At 36.1% G+C, this 25,448-nt stretch overlaps 1 protein-coding gene across 1 annotated transcript in view; it reads right to left on the bottom strand.

The window, feature by feature from the left end:
• daam1a (dishevelled associated activator of morphogenesis 1a) overlaps positions 1-23,081 on the bottom strand; it is a 129,338-nt gene extending 106,257 nt beyond the window's left edge. The window contains exon 1 of the mRNA XM_056476467.1: positions 22,994-23,081. The gene's annotated coding sequence lies outside the window, so the exon portion shown is untranslated. The remainder of the gene's footprint in view (positions 1-22,993) is intronic.
• Positions 23,082-25,448: the final 2,367 nt, after the last annotated feature.

The following is a 25,448-nucleotide window of genomic DNA, read 5'->3' as shown; positions in this document are numbered from 1 at the left end:
TTGCTTAAAACTGAAATTTGATAAGGTGATAATAATAGATTTAAGTCTAATATGGTATTCATTTGCATGTCTACAAAAAAATCATACATTTAAAAAGAATCTGATAAGTTTCCATGATATTTAGATGTTTTCAGGTTTTATAAAAGGCGTTCACATGAATATCTGCAAGCCAAAGGTATTACAGTAAACTAATATTAAAAATGAAAAAGGATTGTTACTTAAAATATATATTAACTGCAAACAAATCAACAAATAAATAATTTAATAATAATAATTAACAACAATAATAATAATAATAATAATTATTATTATTCCTACTACTACTACTACTACTATTTAATTTAACGTAAAACTGAAATAAAGCTTTAGAATTTATGTAAACTTAATTTAATAACATATATTTTATTTTAATATTATTATTATTATTATATTTTTTATAAAACAAAAATCTAAATAACTAAAAAAAGGTTCAACTAAAATTAAAGCAAAAAATAATCACAATAAATAATTTAAAAAACTATGAATGACCAATACAATGGTTATTTTATACTTAAAAACTACTACTAACCACTGTAACTCAACATGTTTTTAATTAATGAATCAATTAAATCTGTTTTATTTTTTCATATCAGCATTAAAGGGTGTGTTCAAGGCCAAATGAAATAGATACAAGTAGTGTATTATTGCATTTTTGTTTAGTGATGATAAATCCACAAAATCTACATGGCTACTCCTACTAACCTTTTGAACTCACTCATGACTATATTGCAATCAGTGATGAGCGGTTCCAATGTTGATCTTCCTTTGATAAAAAAAATAATAAGACTTGCTGGCAGTGACATCTTTCTTCCAAAATCATACCACAGGGGAGTTCCAGTGTTTACCATCTATATCACAACACCAGCCTTCAATTATGCCCAAACATATCTGAACACCCGTACCGCAACATGAGGAAACTATTTCAATGTCTTCACTTTTGTTCCTCAATCAGTGCAAAATGTAAAGCATTTGATCAGATACAAAACACACTTGCGATAAAAACCTGATCTGATTCTTCTAGCGTCTTGAGAAAACACACACAGCCGTACAGCAAGTCGTTTTAGCCTAAAATGTTCTGATGTTACTATCATAACTACATTTTTACTTGTAAGAATTACTTTAGAGAGTAACAATGACATTTAGTGACATTCAATCTTTACTTTAATAATTATGGCAAGCGGTTTTAGCCTAAAAGTTACAAACTGTTACTAAACAATGGCATTTTTACTAGTAAAAACTCAATTAGAGAACTTTATTCTAACTACTAGGTTTTTTAATTAGAGAGCTCTGAAAATTAATTCTTCTTAGTAACAATTAAATTTACACCTTTCTTGTTACTAATAAGGCAATTGAAGAGTTCTCTAAAACAATTATTTATAGTAAGACTTACATTAGAGATTTCTAATTCAACAACTAATAAAAATGTATTTATTTAGAAATCCCTCTAAATGTCTAATAGTAAGAATGTGCATGTAATTTTTTTTACTAAATTGTCTTGCTGAGCTCTGTAATTAAAAATAAATGGAAGCCAATGGAGACTTATGACTGGCAAAAATAAGTTTGTAGAGCTCTCCAGTTGGTATTTGTAATTGTAAAAAATTTTATTGGAATTATTAGTATATTACTATTAATAGTTGAATTAAAAAGTTCTGTAACTCTGATAGTAACAAATAAGAATTGATTTACCATTAGGAATTAAATTGCAGAGCTCAATAATTGAATTCTTATTAGTAATAATAAGTGCTGTGAAATGATTAATTGTATCCAAAATAAAAGTTTGTTTACATACTTTATATGGGTCTGATATGCATATTTATTATGTACATATAAATATAAAACGTGCAAAAAATACAAAATATGCAAAAAATGTGAATTTATAAATAATTGTATTAGGCATAAATATAAATAAACATTTTCAATACATTCCATGTCCCAAAAGCAAGTTTCTGTGCCCGACAATCAAGTTGTCGTGGTCCTAACCTTCGACCACCATGGTGCCCCAAGTATCTTGGTGTTTTGTTCACGAGTGAGGGAAGGATGGAATGTGAGATTGACAGACAGATTGGTGCAACGGCAGCAGTAATGTGGTCAATGTACTTTTCCATTGTGGTAAAGAATGAGCTGAGCCAATGGGCAACGCTCTCAATTTACCAGTCAATCTACGTTCCTACTCTCACCTATGGTCGTGACAAGATTTCTGATACAAGCGGCCGAAATAGGTTTCCTTTGCAGGGTGGCAGGGTGCACCCTTATAGATAGGGTGAGGAGCTCTGTCACCTGGGAGAAGCTCGGAGTAGAGCCGCTGCTCTTCCAAATCGAGAGAAGTCAGCTGAGGTGGCTTGGGCATCTGTTTCGGATGCCTCCTGGACACCTACCTAGGGAGGATTTCCAGGCATGTCCCACTGGGAGGAGGCCTCGGGGAAGACCCAGGACACGCTGGAGGGACTATGTTTCTCGGCTAGGGAATGCATTTGCATCCCTCTTCAGAGGAGCTGAAGAAAGTTTCAGGAGAGAGGGGAGTCTGGGGTTCTCTCCTAAGACTGCTGCCCCCGCAACCCAGCCCCGAAAAAGCAGATGAAAATGAGATGAGATGAGATGAGATGAGATTTTATTAATCGTTTGACTGCACTACACTCAAAAAATTGTTAGCTGTTTGTTCAAACTATGTATTTAAAACAAGCTGAATTCTTGACATTTTTGGCACAACTTAATTGTTTTGTTATGTTCAATTCACTTAAACCTAACTTAATTCCTTCATGTTGTCTTAACACAAATCTATCACATAGAACCCAGCATTGTTTACAGTGTAGTAAAACTGCAGCTAATGCTAGTAATACCAAGAGTAATACTGACAATTTAGACTAAAAGTGCTTGCCGTAATCATTAACAGTAAGAATTGCTTTGTATGGATTGCTAACTTAATTCTCACTAGTAAAAATGCAATTATGTTGAGTAATACTAAACTTAATACTTAAAACAGCTTGCCATAATTATCATTACTAGTAAGAATTGCTTTGTAGAGCCTCTAATGTAATTTGCAGTAGCAAATGTGCAGTACTGCTTGGAACATTTCGATTAAAACAGCTTGCCATAGCCTTACATCCTCTCTGGAGATATCTCACACACTTTGATTGTCAGGTATAGAGTCGGGTGTGCCTGATGACAGGATGTGCATCATGCAGACACAGTCCTATGGGGAAAGTCTTTACAGTATGAACATTATATCTGCGAAGGGCTTTTCCACCACCCACCACTGACCTTCACCCTGATTATCCCAAATCAAATTTCTCTGCGCCTTTCTAAACACTGTAGTGAAGTGAAGAAATGGGAACATCCCCTTTGGCCAAAAATGAATCTTCCGATGGTATGGATAAAAGCTTGGCTCTAATAAATCAGAAGTAGACACACGGAAAAGCTTTTGAAAAGCCAGCAGATATCACCTCATTTACACAAGAGTCATATCAACACACCCACTCATTACACAGCAAAAAAACTGCTAGTTTCTGGCCATAAAAGAAAGGATATCCTGTTTCCTCAAAATAGAAACAAGCAAAAGTCAGTGTCCAAACAGACAAAGTGAAATTCTAGCAGTAAAACGTGCCAGAAAGATCTTGAAATGATCTTGGACTGATCTGCGCTCAGTCCTGTCATCTTTATTTGATACAATCCAAACTTAAGGCACAAAACGTTGCGAGCTTTAGTCGAAGATCAGATCTGGGGAGTTTGATGTTGACAAAATGATGTGTGTTTTTTTTTTTTTTTTTGCTTGTTTTTTGTTTTATGTTTGGAGGGTGGGGTTTGATAATGAAAACCTGTCATAGATAAACAAAACTGACACTAAAACGGTCAGTATGTGGCGGCAAATTTCTGTATTAAAGTTGGCGTGAAACGAAAGTTAAGATTGTCCTTTTTTTTACCCTATCGTGACATACATCCGATTAAAAACGGTTTATAAATTAGCACAAAAAAAAAACACTTAGGCCGGTGCTTGATTCTGTCATTTGAGAATCAATTGGATTGATGAAAGATTTGTGCTGCTAACAAAACAGAGAAAGATTTGAACGCCAGTTTGCACTCAGTTACTGTCCACCGAAATCACGAAGTCTGATGCATTTTAAAGAGCCCCTATTATGGGTTTTTGAAAATGACCTTCCATGCAGTGTGCAACACAACTCTATATGAATGAAAACATCCAGCTGAGGTTTAAATCTAAAAGTGCACCTTGTTTAAAACTATTGATTCTTAAGCTAACTATTTGACTCGGAGTCGAGTAAATTAATCCAGTTGGGTTCGGATCTTTAGTTTGATCGCATCGACGCCGATATAGTACATCATCAAATATGTACACTTCCAGTTCCAGTAAAATGTGTACGCGTTTTCCTTCCACACACTAGAGGAGGTGCGGGGATCATGGGACTGATCATGACGCCAAGATGACGATCACAGACCGATGGAGATTCGGCTGCGGGGAAATAAAGGGTTATTGTTCATTTTCACAACAATACCACAGCTTAGCCAATCTACTGTAGTGTTTATTACTGTCATTTTTCTGATGACTAATACAATAACCTACTCTGCAACACGGGATTCGTCGACTGTTTGTTATTAAAGAAGCAGCGGAGACTATGGGACTTTGTCAGACTTTGTCAGGGACTTTGACAGTAACTTTTACAATTCAAATAGACACGTTTCTTCTTCCTCCAGATCATAACATGTAAGTGTGATTAAAATTGTTGCCTTGTTTTGTGTAGTTTGCAAAATATGTGTTTAATTGTGAACTCACATATCTATTATAGATCAGTGCTTGTAATGGATCTCTAAGGTAAAATCTGTATGGGCTGTTCACATATCTCATCCAAAACTACTTGAAAAATGTGACGCGTGCTTCTTCCTTTACCTATTTAAATGCGTTTCTGAACTGGCGATCCTCTGCTGTTTGCCTTTGATATGGCCACCATCAGCTGTTCCTACACACGCTGTGCGTTCAATTTTGAAAATAGTTCAACTTTTGCATTTCTGCAGTGGGCTCTGTAGCTTCTGCAACTACTGTAGCTGTGGTGGGTGTTTTTTTTCTGTCTCTTGCTGAACCCATTCGACCAATTGCAATAGACTGGGTCATCGGTCCAATCAGCACAGATTAGCTTTTCGCTAAGGAGGGGTTTGGGAGCAAATGAATCGCTGAACGATTTATATGGGAGTCGCTTGGATAATTAGCTAAAAATAAATGCAGATTATAGGACAATAAAAGTGTTTTTGACCTTGCACGCATATCAGCATGTTGTTGGAGACCCCCAAAACATGACATTTTTTAATGCAAATTAGGGGCTCTTTAAGATGCCAGATGATGAGGAGCTTAATTTAACAGACAGAATCACATTATATTCATTTGAACAACTGTTTCCCACAAAGGCAAAGCAAAAAGGAGACACACCCTAAAGGACTGTCAGCACCGCCCTAAAGGCATTACATGTGACCAGAAGTGTAGAAAAATTGTTTTAATGGGGGAAGGTAGATTATGGTATTTGATTAAAAATTTTCAGAGCAAATTAGGCTTTTCACATGTAACCCCGGCAGTCCTACACCACCCAACCAGCTCCAAGCTTGGATCATACCTGGGTACATTTTGATTTTATGCCAACTTTAAGTAATTTACAATTCACCATATGGAGAAAGTGGCGTCCAGCAGCCATTGTCCTTTTAAATCCACATCACAAAACAACAAAAAAAATAACAAAACAATTTGTTATTTGCTGTATCTATTAATGAACTGTTAATAAATGAAACAGTATTCACTTTTTCCTCACCCCCAAGTGGTTATAACCCTTTATGGTCTTCAAAATATTTTCTTAAGAAAAAAGAACAACTTTGGAACAAGTAAGAGAAGAGTAGAATCTCTTTAACTCTGCTTCCCACACAAAGGGCTCTATTTTAACGGTCTAGGCGCAGTCTAAATCGCAGGGCGCAAAAGTATTAAGGGCGTGTCCGAATCCACTTTTGCTTTTTTAAGGACGGGAAAATACGCTTTGTGCCACGGCACACGGTCTGACAGGGTTGTGCTTATTCTCTTAATGAGTTATGGGTGTGTTTTGAGCATAACGTGCATTAAACCAATCAAATTCTCATCTCATCTCAAGTCTCATCACGCATCTGCGCATTTGCTATTTACATAGCGGACTTTGTAAGTGGAAAAGCTGAACGCTTCAATAGTGAGAAAACGGTTAAACAGACCATCTGCAGTGGATAAAGAATGAGCGTCCTCCAATCGGCCTTTACTTTCACTTTCTCTCTTTCGTGGATAAGGAAACGTTGTTGTACATTCTCCACTGAAGACATCAATTAGCCTATATCATTAATTTCATTTGTTAAGCGCAAAGATTTGACAATTTCTAAATTCAGTTTTAATTTCCAGCAAAGGAATAAATTAACAATAATAGTGAAGTGTTGTCAAACAACTGAGTCATGTCCAAACACACATGCTACGCCCCATATGGTCCAAAACCTGACAGGTGGACAAATCTAAGCTTGTTTTTATTGAAACAAATATAAATATGAATATAATAAATATCACTGCTAATAATAATAATATTATACAAAAGCAAATTGTCATGAATAAACTGAAAAAGCCCACCGATATGAAGGCATGGAGGCAGTGGTGTTGATATTTATGTAGAAAATAATAATTTTGCAGTACATCCTGCTTGTTTTAAGCAATGTGTAACATTAAGCGAGGCGCACAACTAACGCGCCAACAATGCACCTTAACACACCTCTTTTCTAGACCAGAACACCCATGAGTCCATAAAGTGGCGCAAATGGATTTGCTATTTAAACAATGTGGTGGAAAACGGTAAAATTACTGTTGTGCTGGTCTGAAAATAGCAACACATCTGGGCCAACACGTCTTGCGCCTTATTGCTCCGCGTGTATGAAAGGGCCCATAGACTTTACTTAGGCAAACCGCCCAGGTATATTAACGGCCACACAAATATATTTAGTGACACTTTTTTTACTATTATCATCATCATCCTTTTATATTTTTTTTATCTGCCCAATATAACCAAACATCCATGATCGATTAAGTGGGAAATTTTCGATCGTTTACCTGTTTCATTCTGTGTGCAAGAGATTAACACTCCTACAGACAGTCTCACACACTCTGCAAACACACAGAGATACTTCTTTTTGGCACTTAAAAACGTGTCTGATCAGCTTTTCTAAATCAAAATTTTTGCTTTCCCTTTCTAAAGCTGTTGTTAATCGTATTCATTATTGCATTGCCCTTTTAATTTAAGCCTACTTTCACTTGGCTTTGCAGCTGACTGCGCATGCACAGTCGCGAGAGCAAGAGAAACATAAAAATAACGACGAATCTTGGCTTGCGTCACAAAGGCTGCTTCTTCCAAATAAAATTGAATCTGGCTCCAAAATATACGTACACCATTAGTAATGATTAATCAAGCATTTGCCTAATTTAAATAATCTACACATTTTAAACTCGTAATTATAATATTTAGAGATATTGTCTTTTTTTACTCCTTTTTCCGTCATTTATTTCTCATTTACTGTATATTTTATTAATTTGATTGTCATAAAATTACATATTTTATACATATCAAAAATGCTTTGGCATTCAAGTTTGCTTTGACAGAGAGAGAGAGAGAGAGAGAGAGAGAGAGAGAGAGAGAGAAGCAGAATTTTTAAAAAGTAAGAGAAATAGTGTACTTCTTTTTTATTCAAGAGTCTTCTTTTACTTTAACCCATTGAAAAGAAACAGTTTATAACAGTATCATAATAAATACATGTATTGTTAAAAATATAATTATGTTTTGTTGTTAACCATTTACAGTATGTGATGTGGGTAAATGGAGTGTTTCAACCCGGCTACCACCACAAGTATATTTCAAACCTGTGGGAAGCACTGCTTTAACTATAACAATTCAGGTGCTCTACAATATCATCTCTTATGAATAATTGCTTGTATAATCATGCTGCATTTTGTTTGTTTGTGCCAAAGTGAGTGACATAATCAACTCAAACACTGTTAAAACAACAATTGCCAAATTACCACAGACAATATTGCACAGTCCTACGTTTCATTAACGACACACAATCAATGTTTTTGGACCATGACGAAAACCTTTTTCTCCCTCACAGGTGTGTCTGAATTCAAGGTGTGACAACCCTGCACCTCCGCCCTAGAGAAACAGCCTGTGATTTATTTGGACTTAAACATATAGCCGCATATGACAGCCAGTGTTGACAAGCGCTATTTAACTATCAAGTTCGACAGCTAGTGGTAGCCAACATGGAAATAATTAAGTCAGAGACATGACCTGGCATTCCCAAACCCTACCGCAACCATTATCGGCCTCATTAAATACAGCAGAAAGTGAATAAATAGTTCACTTTTTTTGGCGTAAAAATACTTCTGGTGGCGCAAACAGTCTTGCTTTTGTCCGTAGTCTAGGGGATGTAGCTGAGAGCTCTGCTGCCTTTCTTCCACGCCGCAGGACAAATGTAGTCAGTTTTCTCCTCTATTATTGCTCTAATGTGCGCCTGAAGGGCCTCTAGTCGCTGCCAAACCCGCTGGTTCACCCTGGTAACAAAAAGGGTAATAAAATCCACCTCCCAAAAAAACCAAAAAATCATAGTGGCTACTGTTTGGAAACACCCTACCGCATGTGTCGGCGTCGACCCAGAGCCAATTAGAAACCTTCAGACTTGATTGCATTTTCAGCCTCGGCGGTCTTGCATTTCCACTTTAGCTAAACCCACATTTGCACAAATTTCATGGCCCACTGAAATGTTTAGTTAACGCTGGCAAAGTTAGCTACAGCGCCCTCAGCTCTTGAATGAACAATGAACTCCAAAACGTCTTTGTTTCAATCCCCATGTGTATTAATTGTCGGTTTTGTCTTCCTGGTGCAAGTGGAGTTCAAGGCTGCGATGTTTCTGCTGTTTGGGTAAATGACTCGAGCCTCTGATGTGGATTCAAAAGGACAATGGCTGCTGGACGCCACTTTCTCCATATGGTGAAGTCATCAGTTTAAACAAACTCCATGTAGGATGGCTGTCACGCCTTCCCCGTGTCTCACCGAAGACAGGGGTTTTCAAGATGGAGAAAAATAGTGCTAAAAATAAAATTAAATGTGAAAAGCTGACCAAAAAAAACAACAACAACAACATTAAACGCAATTATCTCCCACAACAAACAAAATTTAAACATATTAAATAAATAATTATAAAACAAATAAAAATAAGAATAAAAATATAATATAATTTTGGCTGCTATACTGCAAAAAACATACAAGAGAAATTTCAGCTGCACTGTAAAAAAAATTCTATAAATTAGCAGTTTTCGGATTTTGATTCATGTTTTTATTTTTCCCTTTTTATTTATTTATGCTTTTGAATTGCATTATGGGACTTTGATCTTTCTTCCAACAACTTTTACCCTTAAGGGCCCTATCATACAGCCGATGCAATAAGGTGCAAAACGTGTTTGGCGCGATTTGTTACAATTTTCAGACCAGCGCAACCCTAATTTTCCCCGTTTTGCGGCACATTGTTTAAGTAGTAAATCCATTTTGCGCTGCTTTGTTCATGGGTGTTCCGGTCTAGAAAGGAGGTGTGTTAAGGTGCATTGCAAATATCTTTACAAATGAAAAAGAGTTAAAGGACTAAAATATTACAAAAAGTATTACTTTCTACATAAATATAAAAAAGCACTACCTTCATGCCTTCTTCACCTCAGGTGGCCTTTTCAGTTTATTCATGACAATTGCATTTGTATAATGTTATTATTATTTGTATAATGTTATTACTATTAGTATTATTCGTTTTATGCATTTGTGTTAACAAATTATCCAATTTGTTAAACTGTAGAATTGAATTTCCAACATCAATAATCAACAGAGCCAAGATCAACTTCCCATAATGCAATTAACAACTGTAAATAAATGAAAAACACTTAAAAATAAGGAAACTTACGGATACGTTGAAAAATATGGATATTTTTTTTACAGTGTGCTCTCACAGACGTTCAAGCAATAATAAAACAAAAATTATTTTTAAAATACTTCAATTGTTTTCCTCACAAGGAGATCACCACATCATTTGCAACAACAGCAAGTTTAAAAATCTATTTAGGATACTAATTACAAAGTCAAAATACTTTGAAAAGTTCCAAGCTTTGGGTTATAAAAAAAAATATCAGATTCTATATTACGTGCCTTGAAAACACAAACAGCATGTTCCACACCTGATCTGTGTAAACATTAGATAGACCCTTGGAGTTTTTACCTCATTTGGAAATGCCTTTAGGTTTTGTTTATCTAAACTGGCAACTCTCCATCCAGCGTCACGCTCAAAGTCTACATGCTGGATCTGGTTATATTTATACAGCAAGAAACCTTCCTAAAGAGCAGTCAAACAGTAGTACACCATCCAAGTAGAATAGTTTTAACAGAGTCAGTGGAACTCTATTGATCTTAATTATGGCGAGACACTGCACGCGCACACACACACGAAAAAAAAATCATCTATTTGTCCATTTTGAGGTTGACTTTTATCAAGTGTTCTTTTTTCAGTATAATGTAAACAAAACATCCAATTTACATATAAATGTTTCTGTCATAGCATGTTATCAATAGCCAGGTTTTCATCCAAACATGAAGCAAATCTTCTTAAAGATCTCAAAAAATAAATGTATGATAGCTGCGTTTTCATAGGTTGTTAGAGTGACCAAAGAGCATAAAATCACCAAGAGGCGATACTCTAGTTTGGGAAAAAGCCGCTAATATCACGTGGTGGCCATTTTGGAATGAAAATTCCAATAGAACAGCCGCATGTTATAAGTCTGTAAAATAAACTATTAAAAGTGCTGATGATTGTGATAGTACGTGTTGTATTGACGTCTTTCAGGTTGTATCTCAGCTTTAATGCACTTAATAAGTAAATAAATAAAAAACAAAACAGCTGCTTGCCATCGCGACAGCAATAAGATTGACTGGATGGTCGATCGCTTTCACTCCAATATGGCGGAATCACGGGGCTGTTGCTGGGCGCTACTGTTGCAATAGAACATTCTATTGAGTGTTGCCTCTTGGTGATTCTAAGCTCTTTGGAGTGACTGACTGTAGTATTGGTAACCTAGCAACCAACAGTAAAACAAGGCAAGCAAAATGGAGACATATGATAAATCAGTCACATGGCCATAATGTTCGCTACTTCAGGAGTTTATTCGGTAAATCTGTTTCCATCTCCCATTAATAACATTAACACTTTTTCACACCTTTAACAAAATCCAAAACCACTTCAAGCGAGCATAACATTTTTCTTGTGAAATAAGGGAATTTTTTTTTTCTTTATTTATTTATTTTTTGCAGTTTTCATTACTCTTTTCTCATATCGTTGTCAAAAGTATCAAGTTCGGTAGTGACATATTAAAATCGTCCATTTCTCAATCACATTTGAGCACTGTTAAGCATGTTCTTAAACTGGTGATTGGCTATTGTGTTCACCTGCTCAACAGAAGTGACTGTGATTGGTCATGAAGATCATCAGTTTATCGCTCGTCACCACTGTTCAGTAAGTGCAAACACAGATACACAAAGACTGGAACCATAAACTGAAAAAAATGATTCATTGGGTTTTTCTAATTTTTTAAAGGTAACTGGTTGCAAATAATTAATATGGGCTGAATTTAAATAAACAAATTAAATGTAATAATGTTAAACGTAATAGGGCTGCACCATACTGGAATTCAGTACCAATCGATACAAAAATTTAAAAAATGTCCATTTTTCCCGCTAACTTTTGAGCGCGTTCTTAAACACTGTTGATTTGCCTATGTGTTTATGTGCTCAACACAAATGACTGTGATTGGCTGTGAAGGTCATCAGTTCACCAAACTCCCCGCTGTTTACTGACTGTACAGATACAGGAACACTGGATCGTTTAAAAGCCCTGATTCATCAGCGGATCGCTCAAATGTCAGCTTATAGACAAACCAGCTGATAGACATGACTTTAAAATGTTCCAGTGTCCCTGTATCTGTGTTTACACTCAGTAAACAGCGGTGATTTTGGTAAACTGATGACCTTCACAGCCAATCACAGTCATTTCTGTTGAGCACAGGAACACAATGGAAAATCAGCGCTGTTTAAGAATGTGCTTAAATGTTAGCAGTAAATGGACATTTATAAAATTCCAGTATCGATTGGTACCGAATTCCAATATCATGACAACCCTACAACTAAATTTGTTTAAATTCAGCCCATATAAATTGCTTGCAAACAGTTACCTTTAAAAATTTAATAAATCCAATTAATATTTTTTAGTGTACTTTCACATACGATACTTTCAAATAACAAAGGGGGGACAGAAATCAAGCTAGGGATTGGGATTGTAATTCTAAATGACAGTCCATATTTTATTTAAGGGCTGTTTTCTCAAAATTAATTAGTCATAAATCTCCACACCACACCAAGCTGCAGTTTTATTCATATCTATATTTGAAGGTTTTTAAATTTGCCTGATTACATAAATTTTTATTCCACAAAAAAAAATGTGAAAATAATTTTTTATCTGGCTGTTTATGGTATTTTCTGAATAACTGAGTGATAAAAACTGATTCACAAAATACACTCAGTGAAACTCTTTAACTTTAATGTGTCAAAAAAAGAAACAAGACTTCTGATTCTAAATTCAAAATTCAGATATATGTGCCAGAAATGTATGCAAATTAATGCAGATTTAAGAAAACATGGCCTTATTAGCATATTTAAGCATAGCATTTTGAATCTGGGGGAGGTCAATCCGACCTCTCTCCCATTCCCGGGGCTCTGCTGGTTGTGGAAATTCCAAATTGACCCAAAACAAACCATTTCAACTTGAAAAGACTGGCAATGAAAAATTCGGAAATGAACTTAACCAAGGCACTAAGAGCCATGAAGATATTTTTTAAATAGTGTAGCCCCTCCCCTTTTAAAAAGAAAACCCAATAGCATTTAGTTTTTCCTCATAGCTCTGCCAGTGAGAGTGGCTGAGCTCAAGCACATCAAATGAGAAGCGTCTTGGAGGGGGCGGAGTATGTCAGATACTAGAAAGCATTTGATTGGTCAAGGTTTAATGAGAAACTAAAGGTATGAGGTGTCGTGAATAAAACTGATCCATTGAGGCGGAAATGACAAACTACAAGCTTCACATGTTTATATGTGTTTTATATCTTATAGAGTCAAATTTTATCGTTGTTTTAATGTGCACTAGCTTATAGATATTGTAAAAACAAACATTACTCATACTAACATCTAAAATATTTTATTTTATTTATTATATTTTATTTTAATTTCATGGGACCTTTAACTTAACCAATCAACTGTGCTAGTATGGTGATAACTATTGTTTTGTTTTACTCCATTCACCTGCAGTGTCTTGCATTATGGAATGCTACTAGGGCTCTTGCGTCACTCATATGTTGCAAGAAGGCAACCCGGGCTGCGGCAGCGATTGATACTGGATGAACCTGTATAAATGACGGATCGTCTGAATGGTTTTTGTGTCCCAGCTCCAGCTGAGAGCCTCTGTCTCTGGGTGGTTAGAGGTGCAATGCTTGTTTGAGCTCTAGGGTGCCAAAGCAAGAGCGCAATATGAATAACATGAGATCACAGCATTGTCTGAGCTTCATCCAGGAGAGAATGGCAAATTTAAACAGCTACACTGGGCTTTTGTTCCACTAGACTGGACAGAGAGAGGATAGGCCTCCCAAAACACCATCTTTTATTCGGTGCACACAAACCCTCAGGCACAAACGCACACAAATACACACTCTAGGCTTATGACGGCATCAGGTTTTCTTGTTTCGATTAATTGCTCAAGCTTTTTAATTAAAGTTACTTAAACAGGTATAATTACAAAAAATCCTTAGTTTATTTCTTTGTATATACAGGGCTGCACAATATATCGTTTCAGCATCTAATCTCTGTTGGATGTGTCAGTGAGCTTAGAAAAACTAATTTAAAACTCTGCTTAAGCTGAACAAAATATTTTCACATTTTCATGAAAACTACTGATGCTTTGGGAGTTGTTCTAATGAGTTTGAATTTCAAAAATAACGTAAAGCCATTTTTTCAAGGACATCAAATAACAGAATCTTAATAACCTTAAGAATGAAAGGTTTTTATCCCTTGGAAGCATTTGTGCTTTAAATGTATTGCCACATCAGCTTCTTTCATGGCAAAACCAGACCAAATTTACAACAATTTATAAAGTCACTTTTTTATAATTATAAAAATAAACAATATTTTAAACAATAACATTTTAAACAATAAAAATACATCAACAGCAATAACTAATACATAGATTAAAAAAAAATATGCTGTTGTATAATGCTTATATAATCAATGGCATAATATAACTTATCACAATAATTTCTGTAATTATGTGATGTGACTTTTATAGTGCAGTTTTATAGTGCAATGTCAAATACAAACAGGTGAAGAGGGATTGGCACCAGGATTGACACAACACCTCTGATAAGGACAGATCGAAAGAGAAACAAACAGCAGGTGACAATAAATAAAGTTTGCTCACAATGAAACTAATATCATTGGAAAAAACACCTAAAATGCCACAAGTGATATTAAAAAAAAAAAAAAGTGTGTTTAATTTTTTTTATTTTGACTAAAACGCAAGTAAAAAAAAATGTCCCTGTAATATTTACATTATATGTATTGATTGTCATACATAAGAGTACATATACTTACCGGCCACTTTATTAGGTACACCCTACTATTACCGGCTTGGACCCCCTTTTGCCTTCAGAACTGCCTTAATCCTTCATGGCATAAATTCAACAAGGTACTAAAACTATGCCTCAGAGATTTTGGCCCATTTTGACATGATAGCATCAGGTAGTTGCTGCAGATTTGTCAGTTGCACATTCATGATGCGAATCTCCCGTTCCTCCACATCCCAAAGGTGCTCTATTGGATTGAGCTCTGGTGACTGTGGAGACTATTTGAGTACAGTGACACTCTATGTCATGGTCAAGAAAACAGTCTTGAGATGATTTGCACTTAATGACAAGGCGCATTATCCTGCTAAAAGTAGCTATCAGAAGATGGGTACACTGGTCGTAAAGGGATGGACATGGTCAGCAACAATACTCAGGTAGGCTGTAGTGTTCACATGATGCTCAATTGGTACTAATGGGCCCAAAAGAGGCAAGTAATTATTCCCCACACCATTACACCACCACCAGCCTGAACTGTTGATACAGTTGATACGCCAAATTCTGGCCCTACCATCCGAATGTTGCAGCAGAAATCGAGACCCATCAGAGCATGCAACGTTTTTCCAATCTTCTGTTGTCCAATTTTGGTGAGCCTGTGTGAATTGTAGCCTCAGTTTCCTGTTCTTAAGCTGACAGGAGTGGCACCCGCTGTGGTCTTCTGCTGCTGTAGCCCATCTGCCTCAAGGTTTGATGTGTTGTGTGTCCAGAGATGCTCTTCTGCATACCTCAGTTGTAACGAGTGGTTTTTTGAGTTTCTGTTGTCTTTCTATCAGCTTTAACCAGTCTGGCCATTCTCCTCTGACCTCTGGCATCAACAAGGCATTTGCGCCCACAGAACTGCCACTCACTGGATATTTTCTCTTTTTCAGACCATTCTCCGTAAACCCTAGAGATGGTTGTGCGTGAAAATCCCAGTAGATCAGCAGTTTATGAAATACTCAGACCAGCCCATCTGGCACTTACAACCATGCCACATTTAAAGTCACTTAAATCACCTTTCTTCCCCATTATGATGCTCGGTCTTGAACTGCAGCAGATCGTCTTGACCATGTCTACATGCCTAAATGCATTGAGTTGCTGCCATGTGATTGGCTGATTAGAAATTTGTCTTAATGGGCAGTTGGACTTGTGTACCTAATAAAGTGGCCGGTGAGTGTATAATTTTTATATTTATTTTATATTTACCTACTAAATTATTTTAGAATTATTAGTTAATTGTTATGACTTTGTAAATATTTTTATGATTAAATAAAGCCTTTTATAACAGAAATGTATTATATGACAACAATGAATTTTGTTCTATTATATTAAAAGGTGGTAAACCTAAATATTGAAAAATAAAAAAAGCTAATCATTTACTCATGCTTGACTTGTTCCAAACCAGTTTGAGCTTCTTCTCGAACACAAAAGAAGATATTTTAAAGAATGTTCAAAACCTGTAACCATTGACTTTCATAGAAGGAAAAACAAATGCTACAGAAGTCGATGGTTACTGGTTTCCAAAATTCTTTAATCTATCTTCATTTGTGTCCAACAGGAACAAAATAAAAAAGTAAAGGGTGAGTATTATTTTCGGGTGAACTATGCATTTAACAGTCACTATTTAACTGAAAATGTCACAATACATGCAGTGGAGCCAATAAAATAAACCCCCATACATGTACTTGGCACATATATCTATTTATATTTTCAAGTAACAGTAGATGTGCTTTTTTATAATAATAAATATACAGCACAGCACTTCAGACAAACATGAGACATCCTTCACGGTGCTTTAAAGACATCTGTTGCCATGGATACACAGAGTGGTTGCATGCGGTCTTCAAACTTGAAACAAGATTACAATTCATCTTCTATCTTATCAAAGCAGCATGAGCATGTGACAATCCAGAATATCCAAACCAACCCGTCCTGCTATTACTTTCAATTCTGCATCCAGAGCAAAAGAAAACCAGCTTCAATGTGCGCACACACACACACACACACACATATTACACAATAAACAGTTTTATTCAACACAAATTTCATCATACTTACTCAGAGGGCCGTTTATTCATTCACTCATTCATTTTCTTTTCAGCTTAGTCCCTTTATTGATCAGGGGTCTCCACAGCAGAATGAACCACCAACTTATCCAGCATGTTTACCGTAACAGACACCCTTCCAGCTCCAACCCAACACTGGGAAACAGGGCCGTTTATATCGAACTTGATATTTTAACCACAGCCGCACCATGTTGGTGTTTCGTAACATCTAATCTACATTTTCCCAATGCTCAACCCCCAACCTGGTGGACCAAGACATACACACATACACTACGGACAATTTAGCTTACCCAATTCACCTTTAGCGCATGTTTTTGCACTGTTGGAAACCCACACGAACATGGGGAGAACATGCAAACTCCACACAGAAATGCCAACTGACCCAGCTGGGACTCAAACCAGTGACCTTCTTGCCGTGAGACGAGAGCGCTACCCACTGTGCCACCATGCCTTCCCTAAATTCATCATACAGTAGGCCTAAATACTTAAGTAACTACACATAAACAACACTCTAAACCCAAAATAAAGAGCTCCACCAAATTAGCTCACAGGCCAATAGAAGGGTGGAGTGTTGCGTCTGGTATCGGTTGCAGCCTGACAGAAGTCCCAGTATCATGCTTTGGCATAACTCTGGCATTCTCCAGCACTGAGATACTGCAGATGTGTCAATGTGACTCCACCTCTGTAATTAAAGACATCTCCCACACGTCTCATGTCAGCATCTCTACCAGCCTAGCTAATTAGGCAAAACAAACTCCCGTTGCTGTGCACCGCATGTATGCACACACGCAGGCCCTCTTCAGAAAAACCATCAACCACCCAACACCCCCCCCCCCCCCCCCATCCCAAAAAAATTGACTAGGCAGGAGGATTCTGGGCCATGCTGGAGGGATCTGGCTTATCGCCCGGCATGTTAAGTACAAGAGGTGTGACTAAACGAGACGCTGAACGCTGCACGGTGCAACAAATTAATAAGGTCAAACAGCCCCGGATGAGCAACCGTGGATATGAAGGAATGTGGAAATGATTTTTCGATGTGAACAAACCTGCATTAGCATCCATGAGCGAGCAGCGATTTCAGCTCGGATCAGAGAATCCCCTTCTCTTTAATACTTACGTTGTCACTGCATGTCTGTGCATGTGAGGTTGATCATAGAAGAATGCTGGAACTACTCGTTATTGCATTTATTTCAAATAGTGGGGAGGATTGCGTGCAGACGGTGCTAATGGTGGGCAATGTAATTATTCCACTTTGCATGCAATTAACGATGTAGGAGAAAATAATATATTTAAGTGTCGCAGAGGCTTTGTTTGATTCATCCTCTCAGAGGGACCCCACACGTCTTTCTTTCACTATCATTCAAGATCATTATACTGAAGTAGAGCTACAAGGCGCAATGGGAGAGAAGCCATGAATTTGCTTGAGAGGATTTTTTGGGAATTCCGGGTAGGGTTGGGCGATTTGGCCTAAAATCAAATTCTCGATTTATTGAATATTTTAACTCAATTTTGATTAATGAACGATTATTTATTTTATTTGTTTATTTAATGTTTTTGCCCTTATTGTACACTGACATGTTCTGTACATTAAATGTGCTCACATATTAGAAGTGAGAGATTTCTGAATAAAGGGTGCATTATTTGATTAAAAAATAATTGATGTAAACACACAATCTATTATCTATGATTATTTATTGAACATCAGTTGTGAACAACTTAAATTAAATCCCACGTTGACTAAAATGCAGCTCCCCACACCACTAGGCATGAGACAATAACCGTTTTTAGGTATACTGCGCTTTGGAAAAGTCAAGGTTTTGAAACCACCACAATTTTCTGTAATACCGTTCCCAAGGTATGTGTACGTTTTTTTATTTACTTTTTTTTTTAGGACAACATTATGTCCATCCAAAGATGCCATTTTAAATAGCAAATAAATCTGTGTTTTTGAAAAGAATAAAGACAGCAGAAGTCAATGATTCATTTTAATTATTTAGCCTGACATGTTTACTTCTCCAAAATATTTTAAATCTTTAAAAAATTTATTTATATTTTGTTCAAAGGAGAAAAAATTTGTTGTTTTTTACCCAGACATTTAAAAAAACATATTTTAAAGCGATAATCACAGTATGTGATATTTTTATCCAAGGTTATCATACCGTCAGAATGTTATACTGGCCCATGCCTACACGCCACCCACCCTCATCACTGCTAACAAACCGACCAATCACAAAACTTGTGCGTCATGTCGTTGTGATGTGTGGTAAAATTTTTTAAGAGGTGTGACGGTATGTAAAGGCTGCGCTGCACCATACACGTGCGCTTGGCCGTATAATATAATAAGTATGAATCATAATATGGACAATTTTGATGGATGTAAATAATAATAATGGTCCTAACATAATTCCCAATGGTCCTAACGTATTTCCTGGTTCACATTTTTAATTTCCATAGCTTCCGAGAATCCCAAAACATCCACATGTTGATAAATAATGTTATGATATCTGTTTTGTCGTTAAGATATGATGGAATCGCCTCTTGTTACAGTTATGAAATAGTTTGGCAACAGGCAGGAAATGTTCATAGGCCAATAACATCACCTCATTGAAATGGTCTATAATAAGTATCAATTAGCCTTAAAGCGGGGCCACGAGACTCAACACACGGTAGGGAAAGTAATTGAAAAAATTCTCCTGGAAAAATTAGATACTGATTTCGATCACAGCATTTTATTTTGCGAAATTTCAAAAATGTAGTAAAAATGATCATTGCTGACATGAATCCACAAAAGCTACTATAAAAAAAAGCTGCATAATGCTTGCCGAACAAGTAGATGGCAATGTTTATTCATTCATTTTCCTTCAGCTTAAGTCATTTATTTATCAGAGGTTGCCTCAGCGGAATGAACGGCCAATTATTCCAAAATGTTTTAAGCAGATGCCCTTCCAGCCGCAACCCAGTACTGGGAAACACCCATACACTCTCGCATTCCCACACGCACTCATACCCTAAGGCCAATTCTATTTACCCAATCCACCAATACCATATGTCTTTGGACTGTGGGGAAAACCGGTGCACCCGGAGGAATCCCACGCGTATACAGGGAGAACATGCAAACTCCACACAGAAATGCCAACTTGCCCACCATAAAAATGATGTCCACCCACTTGTTAAGTCGTGACGTATGGAATACAGCTTCCGGGTCAAAGCCCCTACTCATTTGAATTGAGAAAATATTAGTTCATGATCACTTTTTAGTCACATCCCACATTAAAGTGAATTTCTTATAAAGTCATGTACACATTAGTCTCTGGACTTGCTGCACCACAGACACCAATGTTTTAACAATTTGTACAAAAACGTATCACTGTCTGGCCATCTGATATTAGGCGTGAATATAGCAATCATGATTTTCGAAAGTATTACAGTGCTTTGTAAATGTTTATTAGTACCATTTGTTGAGACTGCTTGTACAGTTTGATATAGTGCTTGGACTCAGAGACTGCTTTGCGTGACCTCAGACTTAACAAGCGAATAATATCAGAGAATCACATTTTTGTAGTTTACATTGTTGTTGTCAAAAGTTTGCAATTTCATCATTAAATGTCTAAAACCAACCAAAAGAGGCAAGTCTGTGTGTGAAACTGACAAAATGTAGCAATATCAATTGTGTAAAATACCATAGTGTTTTAGTGTATGACAGAATGTACTCTGATTCATTCATTTTATTCTTTTATTCCTTTATTAATCAGGGGTTGCCACAGTGGAATGAACAGCCAACTTATCCAGCATATGTTTTATGCAGCGGATGCCCATCCAGCTGCAACCCAGTACTGGGAAACACCCATAAACTTTCACATTCACACGCATACACTTCGGCCAATTTAGTTTATTCAATTCACCTATAGCGCATGTCTTTGGACTGCTGGGAAAACCAGAGCACCTGGAGGAAACCCACATGAACACGGGGAGAACATGCAAACCTCACAGAGAAATTCCATCTTTCAAGGAAAAATAAAATCGATGTACACTAATTAACAATAATGTTAGAAAGGTACATTATTTAAATGTTAATGTTAAAAATCCTGTTAATGTAAATATGACTTTGCAACTAACACATCCAAAACTTCCAAGAAGGATTAAGGCACCAGTCAAAACTCAACAGGGAAAGAATGTACAATGTAAAAGCACTATACAAATAAAGGTGAATTGAATTGAATTTAGCCAATCATTTATTTTCTCATCTGGTAAATACCAATAACATTAAAAAATAAACATTTATCAGCCAAGTTTGATATATTGTACATCGCCTAATCTGGATATAATCCATTTATTTTGAGTTGGACTTGTGGAGATGCGCATCAATGGATTTGCTTCTCAGTGTTTGGACTATCAGCAGTGAAATTTAAACCACACTGAACTGAACTAAACTGAACTTCAACACTGAAAACTGGACTGACACAGTCGATTTACTAGAACTTCTATGTTAAGCTGCTTTGACACAATCTACATTGTAAAGGTGCCATAGAAATAAACATGAACTGAATTGAACTGAATTATTTTTCCAAAACAGAAAGAGTTCACACTATTAATACAAAAAATATATAGTCAACGGCTTTCATGGTTCCATGAAGATCCTTTAAAATCAATAAAACATTCTTTAGATTATTTAAATGTTCTTCACACAATCTGAAAACTGTACATTTAAGAACTATTCACTGAAAGGTTTAAACAAAATAGTTTATTCAGTGGATTCATTGCAAAAAAAATATCTGTGTAACCCTAATATTTCAGAATGCACAATATATTGTTTCAGCATTGATATCGCAATGTATGCATTCGCAATAGTCACATCAGGATCTGCGTTGTGAAGTATCATCAGCAATGAAGAATGTACAGTGTTATTTTACATTACATTTGATTATTCAATAATAGGGGTGGGACAAAATATTGATATGCTGGATTATTGTGATAATTCCACCCACGAGGTAAGAATTGAGGTAAAGTTGGTTTTCTATTTGAACATTCGTTCAGTGACAACTTGTGACATGCTCCCTAAATTGTTTACCACAGTACTTTAAATATTCGGTCTGAAATAACATGAAAGTATAACTTCAAAACAACATCAGCACTATTTAATTGACCGTGAACAACATTGTACTCTGATAGATGTTCGCGGCTAATATGATTTTACTATTTATTTATACTTTTCTGAAATTATATTCGTAAGGAGAACGTCCGAATGTATGAACCTCAGTAATTTTAGATACATGTCCACTAAACAGTATTTTGTCCAATTCTATAAGTACACAAACATATTACATGACTTCAAATCTAGAAAAACCAAATGCCACAAAACTCACATAGAGGTTTTGTAAACGGGATCTAATTTCAATGAATACCATGGCTTCAGCTTTGTCCTTATTTATACAAGCCACAACAACCACAGTATCAAGTTATTGCAGAAGGAGAAAAAAAAAACTACAACAAATGTGCCAAAAACCTACGCATACTCTCTCAAGACCACAAGTTACTAACAAAATCGCTTTCCTCCAGACTTATTGCATACTTCTGTCCTAAATGAGCAACACATTTCTTCTAACGTTTCATCCGTGGATCTCACTTTGTAAACCATTTCATTCGCACCAAAATAAACATTTTCAGTGTATGAAAAATAGATGTTAATTATCATTACTTGCCTTTGTCCTGTAGCAAAACAGCTGGCAAAACAGTGACAACTACTGTCTGAATTAAGGCGAAGTAAATCTAGCATGTAAATGAGTTTTAAATAGCAACATTGCATCAAACTGTCATGAGTTGGTAAGTGAACTAGAAGCACAGGTTTTGAAGGGAACACGATCAAAGTGAAGAAATAATCACTTAATCACGATACAAACGAACGCAATGCGACTGGAAGCGAATGTGTTTGATTTGTTTTATAATAAATCAGACGAGAATTCGCCATTGAGCCGCCGATTTTGCGTGTCTCTCTACGTCCCACCCTTTAAAGGCAAATCACTTCAAACGGAGTAAAATGTCGGCTGTTTTCAGACTGTTTTGCCTTTCCTGAGGTGTCATGTGGCTGTCAGTTTGGCGGTGGAGATTGAGAAGTTACCTTGTAAACAGTCCCATCCTCCCCGCGGACGCTCCGAGCTCGTGCGTTGCTCTCATTCCCCTGTGCAACAATACAGCACGACCCGACAGACAGGTGACGTCATATATTTCAGGATTTTGCCTGGCGCTAGAACGCATGCGCATAAAATAGAGACGCATTACTGTATGGGGAAATGTAGGATGGGGAGAGAACGGTTGGACTTTGGCTAATGTAACAGTGATTTGGATGTATACAATATATTTTTGAATAAAATTATATAAAACACAATCTTAAAATATAGTCAACATTTCAATTCACTTCAAGTTTATTTGTCTTTACTGTCTTTTTTAGTTTAAATGATAACCTGTTATATTTAAAATGTCTTGCAGTTTTTTATACTAAACTTTGCTTTTATTAATAGTTTTATTTTTATTGAGTGCATCATTCATTTAAAATGTAAAAAATGTTAAACAAAAGTACTTATATCAGGTCCAGTACCCTACAACATTAAAAACACCACCGGGAGGGCCATCGGTTTGCCACTGGTGTCCCAACGGCGGTCCAACCACGGCAACCCACAGGCGGCGTGCCACCCAAAAAACGCCGGTGGGCCAAAATCATTTTAGAATGGGCAGCTTTCCGCTGGTTCGCCGACAGCGGTCTACTCGTATCAAGCTGCTGAATTTGTGCCGCCCAAAAAACACCGGCGGTCCGCCAACTCATTGTTTGCTGGGGCTTTTCACAATTCTTGTTTCAAAGCATAGATTTTTACATTAAATGTCGCAGACACTATTGTTGTTATTGTTGTTATGCGTCAATAGAGCCACCATTGTGGGATCAAGGTGCAGTAGAGGGCTGGCCATCCAGAGCCCGGGATATATACACATATATACATACTGTATATCTATGATTGGGAGTTTTCCCCGTGGTCAGTATACAAATATTTTTTTAAATTACGAAAATTATAATTTTACATCACTTTTCTACATCGATGGATAAGCGACCGCACGGGCATTGTCGACAAAGAGCGTGTGCTTGTGTGCATAGAAATGTATTACCCTTCCTCCCTGTTAAATTTGATCTAATCCATGTCCTGAAACCTGAAATGCTTTGTTTTCTTTGTTTGCTTGTTACTACATCCGTACGCAAGCGCTAAAGTCCAGCATGTTCAGATTGGCTTTAGTCTTGACTAGTGCAGTTGAATGACATTTGTCCTGGGAGCGCTGTACAAATGTGGCGGCGCTATTGACACATGCTCAGGATCCGTTTGCAATATCTAGTATATGTATCTATAATTTCAGAGCAGCTTTACAAAAAGTGCACATTATTGCATTACAATCAAAATTATTAGTATTTTTACTATTATTATTATTATTATTATTATTATTATTATTATTATTATTATTTTATTATTATTAGTTACCGTAACTTTATTAGTTAATAACTTTAACTAATTACGAATAACTTTATCAGTAATTTAGAATTATTACATAAGCATAGTTTAGCTGCAGATATTTACACATTTATTTCTTTATGAAAAGTCTTGATTCACTTCAAATGTTGACTATTGTATATTATATAAATGAAATGAAATTAAAATATAGTATGCAGGCCTGTTGCCACCCGGGTAAAAGGGGTAGTTCTTTTTTCTCAGAAATTGGACCTATTTACAGTTATATGCCCCATTTTTTATTTAATTATGAGATTTAAATACTGAATTTTTGTGACATTTTAAGCATTATCTTAAATTGATCATCATAACCACAGTTTTTGATATACCAAAAATATTTCCTATAGATTTAGAATGAAGAAATACTTTAATATAATATTTCATTAATATTTCTTTTTTAAATACATATTTATTGTATCATATATCATTAGCAAAAAAATAGGAATCTGTTAAAGTTTTAAATTAAAAACTGTAGTTTTTATCATTTATTAGGCAAATAACAAACTGGCCAGCACATTTAACAGTCCTCAGTCAGAATTTAGACATTTTAATTTTAAAAAATTAAAACAATAAGAATGAAGAGCTTCACAATTTTTCTAGCCTCTCTTGTAAAAAAAAAAGTACATTCGAAAAAAACAATAGCCCACATAGCATTCAAATCACATTCAATACAGTCCACTTTTGGTGCTTCACACCTTTTTATTGCTTAATTTTGTTTCAAGATTGGAAATAAAATGCTTATTCTCTATTCGAAAAAAAATGCAGTAGCGAAAGATGACTTCTCTTAGGGCAGATTTTAATGAAAATATTTGTTGGCATTGACCAAAACTGATTAACTGAAGTCACACTGAAGCGAAATGAAGGGTTATTTTCACTATTTATGATGGCATAGCTGTCAAAATAGGACAAATGAGCTCATGGGGTAAATTCTGGACCTTTGTTGGTGAGGGGCAGGTCTTCCGAACCACCCGAACTCCCCTGGCTACGGGCCTGGTATGATTATACAATAATATGAAACTAAAAAAT

Source organism: Danio aesculapii, chromosome 17 (genome assembly GCF_903798145.1).
Source record: "Danio aesculapii chromosome 17, fDanAes4.1, whole genome shotgun sequence".
NCBI classification, from domain to species: Eukaryota; Metazoa; Chordata; class Actinopteri; order Cypriniformes; family Danionidae; genus Danio; species Danio aesculapii.
This window is presented reverse-complemented; position numbering and strand designations above follow the sequence as displayed.